The sequence below is a fragment of the Arvicanthis niloticus genome, chromosome 1 (genome assembly GCF_011762505.2).
Source record: "Arvicanthis niloticus isolate mArvNil1 chromosome 1, mArvNil1.pat.X, whole genome shotgun sequence".
Classification (NCBI taxonomy): Eukaryota; Metazoa; Chordata; class Mammalia; order Rodentia; family Muridae; genus Arvicanthis; species Arvicanthis niloticus.
Genome location: NC_047658.1, coordinates 103,105,768 through 103,120,144, shown reverse-complemented (window position 1 = coordinate 103,120,144; position 14,377 = coordinate 103,105,768). Strand labels below are relative to the sequence as shown.

At 43.5% G+C, this 14,377-nt stretch overlaps 1 pseudogene; it reads left to right on the top strand.

Annotated features, from left to right (window-relative positions):
- Positions 1-493: 493 nt before the first annotated feature.
- On the top strand, positions 494-738 carry LOC117697988 (cyclin-dependent kinases regulatory subunit 2 pseudogene; annotated as a pseudogene).
- The last annotated feature ends 13,639 nt before the right edge of the window (positions 739-14,377 follow it).

Here is a 14,377-nt window from a genome sequence, read left to right as displayed (position 1 = left end):
TCTAAACTTTCCCAAATAGTGCTACAAACTGGGGACCAAGTGCTTATGCACTTGAGCCTATAGGGGACATTTCTCAGTCAAGTGACCACAATGACTTTCTCCAACAGGAAGAAGTATCTTTACTTTGGTGAGCTTAGCCAATAGGAAACATCTACACCTTCACCAATAGCTAGCATCTTCGTGTGTTGATATTCAACAAAGTGAAGCATCGTCTCCATGGTGACCTTCATCAGTGTGAAGAATATCACCATGGTGACCTCCACTGGCTGCAGCATCTTCAACAAGCACAATAGCAGCTGCTTAAAATCATATGCCAGTTTCAGACAGCAAATTAGAACAAAAACCGTAAAGCATTTTTCTTTTCAATTAGTGGAGAGGATTTTCATTTTAAAAGGCCCAGTTAAGATTTAGGTGAAAAGAAAAATGAATTGACTGCATTGAAAACAGTTCAGGCGCTGGCCCCAGGTGGACGTGGAGCTCCTTGAGCCCGGTTTCCTGCTCCTGTTGTCTCCTCCGCGCGCCGGCAGGATGGCCCACAAGCAGATCTACTACTCAGACAAGTACTTCGACAAGCACTACGAGTACCGGCATGTCATGTTTCCCAGAGAACTCTCTAAACAAGTACCCAAAACTCATCTGATGTCCGAGGAGGAGTGGAGGAGACTTGGTGTCCAACAGCGTCTAGGATGGGTTCATTACATGATTCATGAGTCAGAACCACATATTCTTCTCTTTTGACGACCTCTTCCAAAAGAACAACAAAAATGAAGTACAGCTAGGATCATCTAATGTTTTTCAAATTTAATGTATATGTGTATATAAGGTAGTATTCAGTGAATACTTGGAAGAATGTACAAACCTTTCATCCATACCTGTGCATGAGCTGTATTCTTCACAGCAACAGAGCTCAGTTAAATGCAACTGCAAGTAGGGTTATTTCAAGTTGTTGAAGAAATTTTCTTGTAGTTTTTTCTCAATATAAATGCCTGTTTTACTTTACCTGTTTTGTTAAAATAAAGGTTGTATATTGCATTTTAAAAAAAGAAAACAGGAATTCAGCCATCAAGTAAACAGGCAAGCAATGTTTAGAACTCTAGTGCAGCCTGGAGTGATCTAGATTCATCAATGATGAGGGCATGATATCGTGTCAAACACCTTGTGTGATACAGAGTTTTGTGTAGTCTGTGTTAATTCTTGAATAGGAATTTTTTTTAACTTAAATATAATTAAGCTTGCTAAATATAGCAAGCCCCCAAATGGAAGCAGCTTTAAGTGCAAGGCTCTTTGAGTCTCCTGATAGACAGGCCCTCAAGGACAACACAGAGCACCTGCTGAGTAATAGCAAAGAAGGTCCTTGCTCAGATACAGCTCCCTCTGCAGTGGCCTCTCTCCTAACACGGAGGAGGTAAGCATACACAGTGAGAGTACCTGAAAGCCAACACAACCCAAGTCTTAGTCCCAGTAACTTCAGGCTGTCTGGAGGCATGAACAGAAGAAGCACTAGCAGCTGTCTGTCACAGGCTGTTACAATCTGGGTGTCCTTGATCAAGGTACTTAAGCCAGTGTCTTGGTATTCCTCTCTGTAAAATGGGCATAATAATGAAGACTTGGAAGAAGTGTTGTTAAGAGCACCAAGCCAATTAATGGCTGTAAGCCATTTAGATCAGAGCAGCTGGAGAAGAGGTCATTTATTAGTAGCAATAACAAATATGGTAAGTGCTCAGATAAGGGGGGCAGTGAGTTTCAAGGACAGATTGACTAGATGTCCAGCAATAGTTCACTTGGCTAGTTGGTCACTGTAGTTGGAGTAGAGGATTATGTCTCACCAGTCAGAGACTCAGCTTAGATGCCTTTATTGCTCAGGTACTCTGTGAGGTTACAATGTCCAGGATGGCTGGCCTCTGCTCCAGCAGAGCACCTGGCACAAAGTAATACACCACTCAGTGGTACTAGGTGGGTGTGGTCTTGCCATTAAAATGCAAGAATGAATCCTGTTGCAGACTTTGTTAGCACAGCTGTGTCCTCTCAACCCATCCTGAACGAAGCCTCTGTCATTGTTCTGGACCCACTATTTCTTGGCTGTGGCTTTCTTCTTGCTTTGTCTATGGTCAGTTTTCAGCCTCCTGCCTCTTATCATCTGGGAAGACTTTATCCTTACAGAGGATGCTCCCCTGGCTCCTTTTTTTGTGCTTGAGCCTGTTGACTTGGGAAGCTGAGCTAGAGGACTGGAACGCCTGGTCTATTTGTCCTGCTGTTTTTTCTTTTACAAGACTGGGTGGAGTGTGTATACCAGGGGTGCTGTTGCAGCTGTACTGCTGTGCTGCAGCTGTTGCTAGACTTTGGGTGGATGTTGGTCCTGCTTACTGTGAGTAATTCTCAGAGGATTCACTTCCAGATGAAGACAAGTTCCACACTATCCCATCCTGCTGCAACAGCAAAGTTCTGGGTAGGCGGAGCAAAGATGGATGTACGGTGTGGGCTCCTCACAGTCCCAGAATAAAACATCTTCTGGATTTCCAAGAGTAGAGAAATACCATGGCATTTATGATGGGTAGGGTTCTAGTCTAGCTTCAGAGAGTCCAATGGGCTCTCCAGAAAAAACAGGACATCCACAGGAAACTAAATGATTCCTGTGATAGGTCAGGCTAAACGTCATATGCCAGAGCCTGAGGGATATGGGATGGGTGGGGTGTCACTGGCCACCACAGGAGGACTCAAGGTCCTGGTCCTTCTCCAACCACCCTTTCCCCAACCACTTGCCAGGCTTTTGTCTCCACAAGGCCTGGAGCTCTGAGCCACCCTTCCCATGGCTGTCACCTCACCATTCCCAGCAACACAAACTTCACTTGTTTGTGTTCACTTTCCAAATGAAGCTCTGCCTCTCTTTCTGACTTTGCCTAGGAGGTAGCAGAGGGCATTTATCGTGGTGCCAGCATTTTAACGTTCTGCCAGAGAGTGTGAAAGGATGTGAAGGCACATTCCCACAGTGTGCAGAGAAGAGCCGAAAGCCTGACAAATGTGAACCCACGGCAGCAACCTGAGTTTGGGGATGCTACTAGCTACATCAACGGAAAAGCTGCTATTCCCCATCATTCTTTCAGCTTCTGACCTTAGCTTTTCAAGATGCAAATTGAGGGTGTGTGTGCTTGCCAGCATCACTGGGTGGAGTCTGGTGCTCTGGTCTCTTTGTGACATTGACTTCTTCATTCAGGCAGTTGAAGGGGCTTTGCTTTTCCTTCCCAAAACCCCTGCACTAGTGTTATCCCTGTCTCATTAAGGCTCTTTCCTCTCCAGTAGCTCTTCAAGGGCAGAGGGAGTGTGAGTTTGGCTTTGCTTCCCACTTCCTGCAGGAGCCGAGTACACAAACGTCACACGCTTGTTGAAAGGTTAGAAGGATACACTTGGATTTGGAGGTTGAATGATGGATCCTCAAGCAGAGAACAAAGTAGCAATAGTACTAATAATAACAGTAACAACAACAACAACAAAAGCTTCCCCAGGTAGACTTAGGTCATTCAGGAAAAGACACTTTAAAGGGGTCCAATGTTTTCAATGGAGATCAAAGCTGCCGGCTACTTCTTCCAGCCAGCTGGGGCACATGGAGTAAGCTTCCTCCTCTGAGACACACCAGGTAAGCAATATCTAAAGGCTGAGGTGTTGTCTCTATCAGTTTCTCTGTGTTTCCGCCCCTGTAAAGCAACATTTTTAGCCTCTTTATTTTTTTTTCCTGAAGATGATCAACAGTCAATTCTTAGTTACGGATCACCGCTAAAGCCCACGTGATACGAAGTGGGTGTTTCCCGTCTCTGTCACTCAGGAACTGTGGTATAGCACCTGCAGGCTAGGCTCTCAACATTGGAGAGTAAATGAGTGAATGGTACGGCTGTGCAGGACCAGAGAAAACTGTCCAGCCCTGTGCTTCACAGGCATGTTGACTTAATCCTAGTGTTTCTAGCAATTAAAGCAGTATATTTGGGTAGGGAATTTTAATTGAAGAAATATAAAATGTTCATTGGTATAATGTGCACATTAATTTAATATAATATGAATAAGAAGTCACTGGAGACGAGAGCTGCAAACAGCCCCCGAAGGGCTATTGCTGTGACGGGCGACAGAAGCAGAGCCTTGTTAACCCAGTGGAAGGAAGTTCCCGGTTGCCTCTGCAAAAAGGCACAGACAGCTGGGTGGCTAGCTGAGCCTCCTGCATTCCAGTTAAGGACAGTGTCTGGTCACAAAAATAGTCATGGCACAGCTAAGGCATAACCAAGGATAGAGGTGAACCACAGCTGATTCTTACCCCAGCAGTAAAGGCAAAAAAGGTGATGGATGATTTTGGTTATGTTGGTCTTTGCCTGTACTATGGAAACCACTTGGCAATAATAATACTGAGAAAATAAAGCCTTGTAGCCCAGTAAAGAGAAATCCAGGTCATCTGTTTTGACAGATAAGACTGTGTACCTGTGAACCATGTTTCATGGACCCCGAAAGCAAAATGGAACGGCCTTACTGCAAAGGAGTGATAACCAGAACTTGTTCTAGAAGTCTCTAAAAGTCACAGTAGACTCTTCAAGCCCCAGCTGTGTTGAGCTGGTGGAGGCTGACAACCTTGAATTCCTTACCTCAGAGGAGCACGTGACAAGGCTGCTGGGCTCCCTTCCATTCCAGATCAACAAGTGCTAACCACCACCCACTGTTAACACCCAAAATAGATATTGTGGTTTCAGGTGAGCTCCTCTCCAGAGCTCACTGCCAGTGATTAAATCGGCTTTTCCTAGAAACGTTGGGCTTATTCCCATTTTGACATTCAAAGTTGCCAAAAATGAGACATTTAAATCAGTTTTCAAGCTTTCCCAACCGTGCATCTATCACATGTGTCTGCCAGCAAATGAATAAAGTAATCAGTGTGTTAACCTAGTGGGTTATTCAGAACGCCTCACAAAACACAAGCTCCACTTTCCCGGGTATGTTTTACAGAAGGGTCTGAGATGATGCCTGAAGGTCTCCTGATGGTAAGACCGGAACAACGTCCTTGTGTTTGGGGCTCCAATTGAGCCCTGCTATGGCTGGCCATTGGAAGTAAGGTTATTCGGTCTTGATGGCCTTGAAGGTTTTGTCTTTGCCTCGTGCCTTTGACATGCTGAGGCTTATCTTGCAGCTCTCCAGCCTCTGGGTCCCACCTTCTCTTTCTGTGTGCACATTGAACTTTACCCCCTTCTTCAGGTGGTTTCCTCCCACACATATATCTTAAAAGCCAGGAGTATTCTTTCATTGATTAGTGAAGAGCATGGGAACCCATGGGTCTCAACCTACCACCTCTCTCTCCATCCCTCACCTCCACCTCAGCATGGCATCCTCTGGTCACACAGGACTGGCCCCTGGAATTTCAGACTCTGAAAGCAAGAGAGTTGTGGTGCTATGAGATGCGGATGGCTACATGAATCAGCCTGGTGAGACAGACAGGTAATGAGGGCGGGTACATAGGTACTGGGGAGTTCCAGTTATGTAAGGAACCTCTCATTCATCTTGTAAAAGAAATGCCCAATACCCAGTATGCCTTAGCTACTTCACAGGCTGGACAGTTTCTCTGCTTGCCTTTTCTTTTCCCTAGGCAACTGTTCCTAGATTCTATACAAGAATTTTCACTGTTGAAATGAGATCATTCTGACATTTTTGCTTTTGGATGCTGACCCCTTCCTACTTGTTCTCATGCAATGTCCTTTCTCCTGAATAACCAGAAGAAACTAAACAGACAGACTCTATGTACAGCCATAAAGTCTCTCTCTCTCTCTCTCTCTCTCTCTCTCTCTCTCTCTCTCTCTCTCTCTCTGTCTCTCTTTCTCTCCCTCCCTCCCTCCATCCCTCTCTCCTTCCCTCCATCCTTCTCTTCCTTCCTCTCTCTGTCTCTCCTCTCTGTTTCTCTCTTCTCTCTCCTTCCCTCCCTCCTCCTCTTTCCTCTCCCTCCCTGTCTCTCCTCTCTTTTTATCTCCTCCTCTCTCTTTCCCCTCCCTTCCCTCTCTATCTCTATCTCCTTTCTCTCTCCCCTCTGTTCCCCTCCCTCCATACTTCCCCCCTCCCTCCTTCCCCCTCCTCTCTCTGTGTCTCTCCTTGTCTCCTCCCTCCCTTTCCCTCTTCCCTCTCTCTCTCTCTCCCATGTGACCATGCATGGGCACACATGTGAGCACTCAGCTCTCCTCACACTTGTCCTTCAATCCATATGCGACAGTAGTACTCATTACCTGTCCACTTGATACTCCCAGAGCCATCTGTGAAGAAGATAGCTTGGTTGAAGAATTGACCAGATCAGACTGACTTGTGAGATACTATTTTGATTATTGATTGATGTGAGAAGGCCCAGCCCAGTCTGGGCTGTATCATCTCTAGACAAGTGGTCCTGGGTTGTATAAGAAAGCTAGCTGGCTGATGTGAGTAAGAGAGTAAGCCAACAAGTAACGTTCTGTCATAGTTTTTGCTTGAGTTCCTTCCCTGACTTCCCTCGGGGATGGACTATAATCTGGACATATAAACCAAATAAATACTTTCCTCCACAAGTCACTTCTGGCTTAAGTATTTTATCACAGCAACAGAAAACTGACAAGACCACTAGCTGAAGTGCTTCTGGAAAACACAGTTCCTAGGGGAAGAACCAGGTGTTGGAGCATCTTCTACCAGAGCCCAGCCATGTACCATGCCTCACCTCTGTGCCAGTCGATTGCTTTCCCCTGGAGAGCTAGACAACCACACAGCAAAGAAGGCTTTGCTGAAAGATCTGGCCTGCCTCCTTCAGAAATCCACCTTCAGGGAGAGACACACTTTCCAATGGCAAGGAAGCCAGACAGTAAGGACCTCCATAAAGAATCCCCCCCCCCCCCTTCGTCTGTTAAGATGGCAGATGTGGCCCTTGCTCTGCTGGGCGCAGCTGAGGGTGCTTTGCAATGGAAATGGGTCCCAGACAAAGCTGGAGGGAATAAATGAGCCGAGGCCATATCTGAAGATACCCTGTGGCAACACGGACATGTTTCCAAACACTTCCTGAAAGGTGACCTCTTCAGCATGTAATGAGATTAATTTTCTCATTATTTGTTATTTTTTTTCCTTCAAGAAACCGGTAACATGGTAAGGGTCCAGCCATTACACATTCAGCTGGTATTCATGGAAATAGCAATCATAATGAATTCATTTGGTATTCATGTGGCTGTCATATGCACTTGCATAAAGATACTTTTGTAATGCAGCCTTCCTTTGGCTGGATGCCTTTGTATGACTCTAGCTATTTCATCTCATCTGATTTCGCAGCCTCCGGGAGGGAGTTTCTCTCAGTATCTGGGGCTTTGTTTCCACTCTGCTAAGGTGCTCAGCAAACATCTCACGCCTCACAGATTCACCCCTACTTGAATCATGCAAGGCCCCTGGCCTCCTGTCCCCCCTCTCCTTAGTCCAGCACCTCAGTTGGCTCATCATTGCACAATCCCTAAGTGTTGATTGAATTACGGAATCGTTAGATATATATCAGGGATGTTCTCAACTGGGCATGCTCAAGTCATTTTGGACAAGAAATGCAAGGTGAGTCCCTGCTCTTTGCCCTGCATGTGATCTCAACAGCTCATCTTTTTCACTAGGCTCTACCATTCAGGTGTCTAGTTTCCATATCAACACCTGTCAGTATTTACTTAGTGAGGAAGATAACCATCAATTACTGAATTTACTTAGAAATTAAACTTATTTTCACTCTTGATTTTTGAGACAGGGTCTTACTAAGTAGCCATGGCTGGCCTCAAACTGATTATGTAGGTCAGACTGGCCTGGCGTGGACCTTGTAAAGATCTGCCTGCCTCTGCTCCCATGCTGGGATTAAAGATATATGCTAACCTGCCCTGCTAGAAGTTTAAAACAAACTGTCTGTATTGTGTATTTTGAGTGACACAAGGCTCAATGCCTCCTCATGCTTTTTTGATGTGTGGCTTTTCCACTTTTACTGATATAGTTAAATGACTGGAAAATAGAATTTTACAGGTAGCTTGGAGTCAGGTGAAGAAAAGTTTGAGGGTAACTGATATATACTCACATCATCTGGCAGAAAAAAAAAAGATTATTTGAATTGATTCTTTGTCCCACTCGACTGTCCAAAGAAATGGTGATTGCCTTTCTCACTTCATGGCTGGGAAATGTTAGGCTCAGACAAGCTAAGTACCAGGGCTAGAGATGCAGCTCAAATAGTCTAGTAGTTGCACAGTGAGCTCGGGGACCAGCTTCTACCTCTAGTACAACATAAATGGGGCATGGTGGCTTACACTGTGATCTCAGCACTTGGGAGGGGAGAGGCAGAAGGAACATAAGTTTAATGTCATTCTCAGCTATAAGCCAGCAGAAGATACACAAGTCTCTGTTGAAGGAACAGGGGAGGGAGGGAAGGAGGGAGGAATTACGGATGGAAGAAAGGAAAGAAAAGGGAAGGAGATAGATTAGTTGATGGCCTCAGAATTAGTCTTAGTTTGCATCTGCTGGCTTGGTAAGGATACCTGTTGTATCTACCTCACCTGCCCCACAAGGGAGAAGCTCTGTATTTGATGAAGAAGGTCACAGTAGAGTGCTGTCACACCCCCAGAAATCAGAAAAGGCAGAGAGACAGGGGAGTTTCCCCCACCACTCCACCTCTGCACTATAGGGAGAAGCACATTCTTAGAAACCCCTATAGACAACTCAGAGTTAGTGAAAGGGTAAATTTCCTTCAAGTGTCTCTCAGAGACTCACCTCTTGAGGCATCAAGCCATAGTTCCAGTGCTAGGCAGTTCAAGAGTTTGGAATATTGAAGCCAGGCCTACAGAGGACCTCTCAGATGAGGCGGCTGTGGGAAGGAGACTGAGTACGCAGGGGACTCCCTGCCAGCCCCATCACGATGGTCTCTTATGTTTTCCCTTCCTTAATCAGATGCATTACCACATATTTAGTTTAATTACCATATCGGATGGAAATTCACTTTTACTGATACAATTACAAGACTGGAAAATAGCATATTACAAGAGGCTTGGAGTCAGGTGAACAAAAATTTGAAGGTAATTGACATGATACTCACACCCTCTGATAGAAAAATTGATTATTTCAATGGTCTCAGTGGGTATTTCTTTGCTTGCTTCTTCTATGCAGCACCTCCAACCCCCCATCCTCAGCAACCAAGTGACAGGCAGCAATTGCTATGTTATCCTGTCTAAAGCTCAACAGGAATCAGACTAGTGCTTGCTCAGCTCCAGGGAAGGGGTGTGTGCCTGATGTCCCCAGTCCCCTTGGTTTTATTCCTTATTCTCTGGCAGACATGGCTGCTTTCAGAAAATATTTCACTCCGATTAAATTGTAACAAGTCCATTGCACAGACTGTACACAGACCTCAACACGCTTGGTCTGTTTGCCCTTCACCATAGCTACTGAGTGATGTCTAGTTTTTCACATCTTTACGAATTAAGTCTTTTCTCTTCCTGCACATTCCAATGAAAAGCTGTTCAAATATGTACCAAATATCTTCACATGACACTGAAATGGGCCGTCTCTCCACCAGGTGAGTGTGTTATTAATTTTTTCACAAAATATCTGAACAAGACTTTTCAATTAATTTTTTTCCTGTTGTGTTTGCCTCCACCTGACACCACAGATGTGATGTTGTCTTTTTCACAGCTGGAGAGCAACTAAAATGGCCTCTGGGATAATTCGAATATGTCAAGGACTAGAAATGTGGCATTTAAAGCCCGAGAATGCCTACATTTGGGCGGGAGCTCTGCCCTTTCCCAGTGCTTCTTTCCCAGCTCACTCCACAAGGTGAGCAGTTTCCTGACCTACCAATTAGTGCTTGAGCGAGCAAGTTGGAAAACAAGCCCAAGTTGGAAAACAAGCCCAAGTGCCTTCTGTGGCTAATACCTTCATTTATGGGACTTTGACCTCAGCCAGCCAGCCTTCCCATGCCACACAGTGTGACTGAGGAATCCCACAAAGGCGTAATTGTAATGTGTATGGTGATCCCATTGGAAAAGAGTTGTCTTTCTGCTTTTATACCTAATCTTAAACCTTGATCACACCCCTCCTGAATGGCATGTATCTTATGCCTTACATTCACTCCAGTGTGTGCACATACATGATGCACATATGTGAAACCAGCATTAATACTTCCCCCTTAACATGAGGCCAATGACAATAGCACAGACTGTGCTATCTATTGACTCCTGCAATAGATAACTATACAAAGCATTATGCAATGCAGTAAAAAAATAAAATAAAATAACTCCACTCAGACTGATGATTGTGCCTTACCAAGGCCAGCAGAGCAATGGTCTGAGTTTAACATATTTAGAAATGAGGTTTAGTCTAGGGCCCAGTGTCTTCAGCTTCTGTAATCCTGTATGAAGGTAACTGAATCTGAGGATCCTGGCAAAGCTGGTAAAAGTAAGTTTTTCTAAATATGCAATAACAAAAATTAACTCCAAGTCCAGCACACTGTGAATCTGAGATGTTTGTATAACACTCAGTAGGGTTACCTTGTGTAGCTTCACTGCAGCCCTGGTGCTGAACAAATGACATGCCCAGTGTGCACTATGCATAACACACAAGGTCAACAAATGCTGCCTGAAACCTTCAGCTCAGATCTGAGACACTGTTATAAACTGCAATTTTGACTATACATACAGAATACTCACTCTTATATAAATCACTAGAAACATGCATGTTGATATTAATTACTATATAAGTGTCAAGTTCATGTAAGCTTAGACTGTGTTGTATTAGAATGTTTGATTTTAAAGTTTGCTGTTTGAGGGGTTGGAGAGATGTCTCAGAGGTTAAGAAAATTGGCTTCCCTTTCAGAGGTTCTGGGTTCAAGTTCCAGCAACCACATTGTTGCTCACAGCCATCTTTAATTCCAGTCCTAGGGGATCCAATGCCCTCTTCTAGCCTCTATGGGCACATATATGATGATTTGTGCAAGCAAAACACCCAGACACATTTTTTCAAAGTTTTTGAGTTGAGTTACTAACTTGAGATTTATTTTTTTAAAGCATTCAATAAATTTTGGTGTAGGATTAAGACAGAATTTCAAGGAATTTATTCAATGGCCCCAGACATTCCTGTGCCATTTTGTACTATGCATTTATGCAAAACAGTGTTTTCAGCACTGATTATTGTAAAATCAAAATATCAGTCAACTCCAAAGAACACTGAAGATGCTGTTTGTCCTGCAGGATCAAATATTCAGCCAGGATTGAATTATTTATGTAAAATAAACAAGCACATCATCTCATTAGCATGCAAATTAGCTTTCATCTTTAATAAGTGGTAAAATTATGTGTGTACCAAAGAATTGTTTTAAAATAAATTTCGTCATGATTTACAACCAATAAAGATTTGATGACTGTACCTATTTTATACGCTTTTATACCGAGGGCCACGAATTTTTCTCTAGTGAAAAGGGATCATGGGTGGAGCTTAAGAAACTCTGGTGTCCTGGGACTTGTGTAAACAGCTAGCAGTGCTGACCCAGCACAGAGAATTTTGACTTTCAGGTTGTTTTCTGCAGACTCACAGGAAGGCACAGACATGATGGTCTTTAATGGAATCTGTCCAAGTGTACTGGCCAAGCATAGTGAAATGTGTGACATGCTGAGACTTATCTCTCTTCTGTGCTTGAGTTCTGCCTTCACTGACAATCTAAGAAGGCTTTCTGGTCAACCTTTGAATTGTGTACTTAGTTAAAATAATGCATTAAGCATCCACTAGGAGCAATAACCCCAATTATTCATTTATTCACTCATTCATTCAAAAACAGTCCAGAGGCCTTTTGTAGGAAGCTCTAGCAATCCTCTAAAAGAGAGAAATGTATACTCCTTTCAGTCCTCTGATTGTTATTGTCCATAAGACAAATGAAAACCACAAAGTTGGATGCTCCTGGTGCCAGGCTCCCATGCTCCATAGCAGAGTGGCACTCATTCAACAGCCTCAGAACTAGAGCAGCATAACCTTGTAAATGACTTGATGTGTAACTTGCTGATGGGTAAAACAATAAGCCTGACCCCAGACTGGCCATCATTGCAGGAATCATGCTTGATGTTCTGTCAGCTACCAGGTTCCATTTATCGAACTTTTCTTCCCAATCCTCTTTAATTGAGAGTCTGTTCCCACATGCTCTCAGCCCAGAGGCTGCAGTTAAGGTAGATGTTAGCTACTTATCTGTCCATTCACAATGCCTCTTCTACTATATAAGAGACTCATGGGAATCCAAGGACAATATAGCCATGAGGAGTCTATTCAATATGAGTCCCACTTCCTAATGACCCATGGTGTTACAAATGGCTCTGCGCATGAAGGCCCTTACATTCACAGGCAAAGTCACTGCAGTTCCAAAGAGTAGAGACTGCCAAGGCTCCCCCTTAAGCCAGAATGGAAGCCAACTCAAATCTAACACAGCAGGATTGACATCCTGGCAACTAAAGTGAGTCCACCCAGGACAGGAACTCAAGCAAGAGTGGGGATGGGAAACATAGAGGAACACTGCTGTCTAGATTTCTCTAGGTTCATGTTCAGCTGCCCCTTTTACATAGGCCAGGCATGCCTTTCTAGGAACTGATAATGTCCATATTGGGATGGACCATCCTGCATTGATTAGCACTCAAGAATCCTGTCTAGACACGCCCTTAGGCCAATCTGAGAGAAGCCATTCTTCAACTGAGGTTTCTTCTTTCCATATGGGTCAAGATGGAAACCGAGATTAGCCATCACTATGTCCTTGCTCCCTATCTCATTCCAGGAACTGATGCATTCTTGTATTGCATAATTTATTTTATTCAGATGCCTGTTAACATAAGTAACAAAGTGTCTGACCACTGGCAGTTGTTAAGTGTATTTTCTGAAAAGTCTAAATTAGTGATTCTCAACCTATGGAACATGGTCACTTTCTGGGTTGAACAACCCTTTTATGGGGGGTCACCTAAGACTACTGGAAAATACAGATATTTACATTATGATTCATAACAGTAGCAAAATTACATAAGTACTTCATAAGTACCAACAAAAATAATTTTATGGTTGGGGGTCAGCACAACATGAGGAAGTGTATTACAGGGTTGCAGCATTAGGAAGTTGGAAAACCACAGGTCTAGATTTGTCTGTGCTCCATAGGTCTGAAGCATGGGGCCCAATTCAGCCTCTCCACCCAGTTCATCTGGGGAAAGCGCTTTAGTGTGCTGACTTCCTTTTGTCTCCAGCAAGCTGTCTTGAATAAAGTCATTGACTGACATGAAGCTATTTCCTTTATTCAAATATTGCTAAATATCACTGGATGGGTATGGATGAGTCCACTGAGCAAGCAAGCCCATAAGTTTGTGATGGGCCCTGACTTCTGTAGCCTCTCCCTGTATAGTCTTCCTCTGGTTTACTGGACGCTCCTACTTTAGGAACCAAACTGACTGGTTTATTTCTTCACGTTTTTTCTCGATCTCATAGTAATGCTACCGGAGTTTCCTACCATCAGAGTAAAGCATACTATATAGCATGCCCCTCTTCCTGGATACTCTCCAGGTTAAGCTACAGTTTTCTGTCCTGCAATCTGTTTTTACCCCTTTTATTGAGAACAGATATTTTTCCTTACATAATTTAGCACAATTACAGTCCCCCCACCACCATTTCCAGTTCCTTCCCATCTCTCCTACCCTCTGAATCCATTTCCTTTTTGTCGCTTATTAGAAAACAAAGAGGTTTCTAAGGATTGATAATTAAAAAAAAATAACAAAAGTAAGATTTTAAAAACCTAAGACATTGAAATTGAACAAAACAAACAAAATAAAAAAGAGTCCAAGAGAAGGAACAAAAATAGAGACCCACTTATTTATACACTCAGGAATCCCATAAAAACACTAAACTGGAAACTATAATATATTTAGCAAAAGCTAAAAAGAGAGAATATACGTTCATTCACACACACACACACACACACACAATACACACACACATGCAGGTGTATATGTGTGTGTGTATATATAAAGTAAAATAAAAATTAAAAATATTAAGATTGAATTTTTTAAAAGCTCTGAATTGACATTAGACAAGGAATCTCCAGAGACACCATTCTGTTAATGTTCTGTTGTCCATGTACTGCTGGGCATGCAGTTTAACCTTCAGAGTAGTTTGTTTTCCCAGTGAGACTTCCTTGGAGGAATCTAGATTTTCATTTTCAAGTGGTTATCAGCAAATGAAGATAGCTTCTGGGTTAGTATAGGAGCACATGTCCACCTTACCTTCAGTACTAGGACCCCATCTCGAGCATACATGTGTAGACCCTCAGCACGCTGCCTGAGGCTCCGTCAATTCAAATGTGCAAGCAGGACACCGTTATATAAATCAAAGGGTT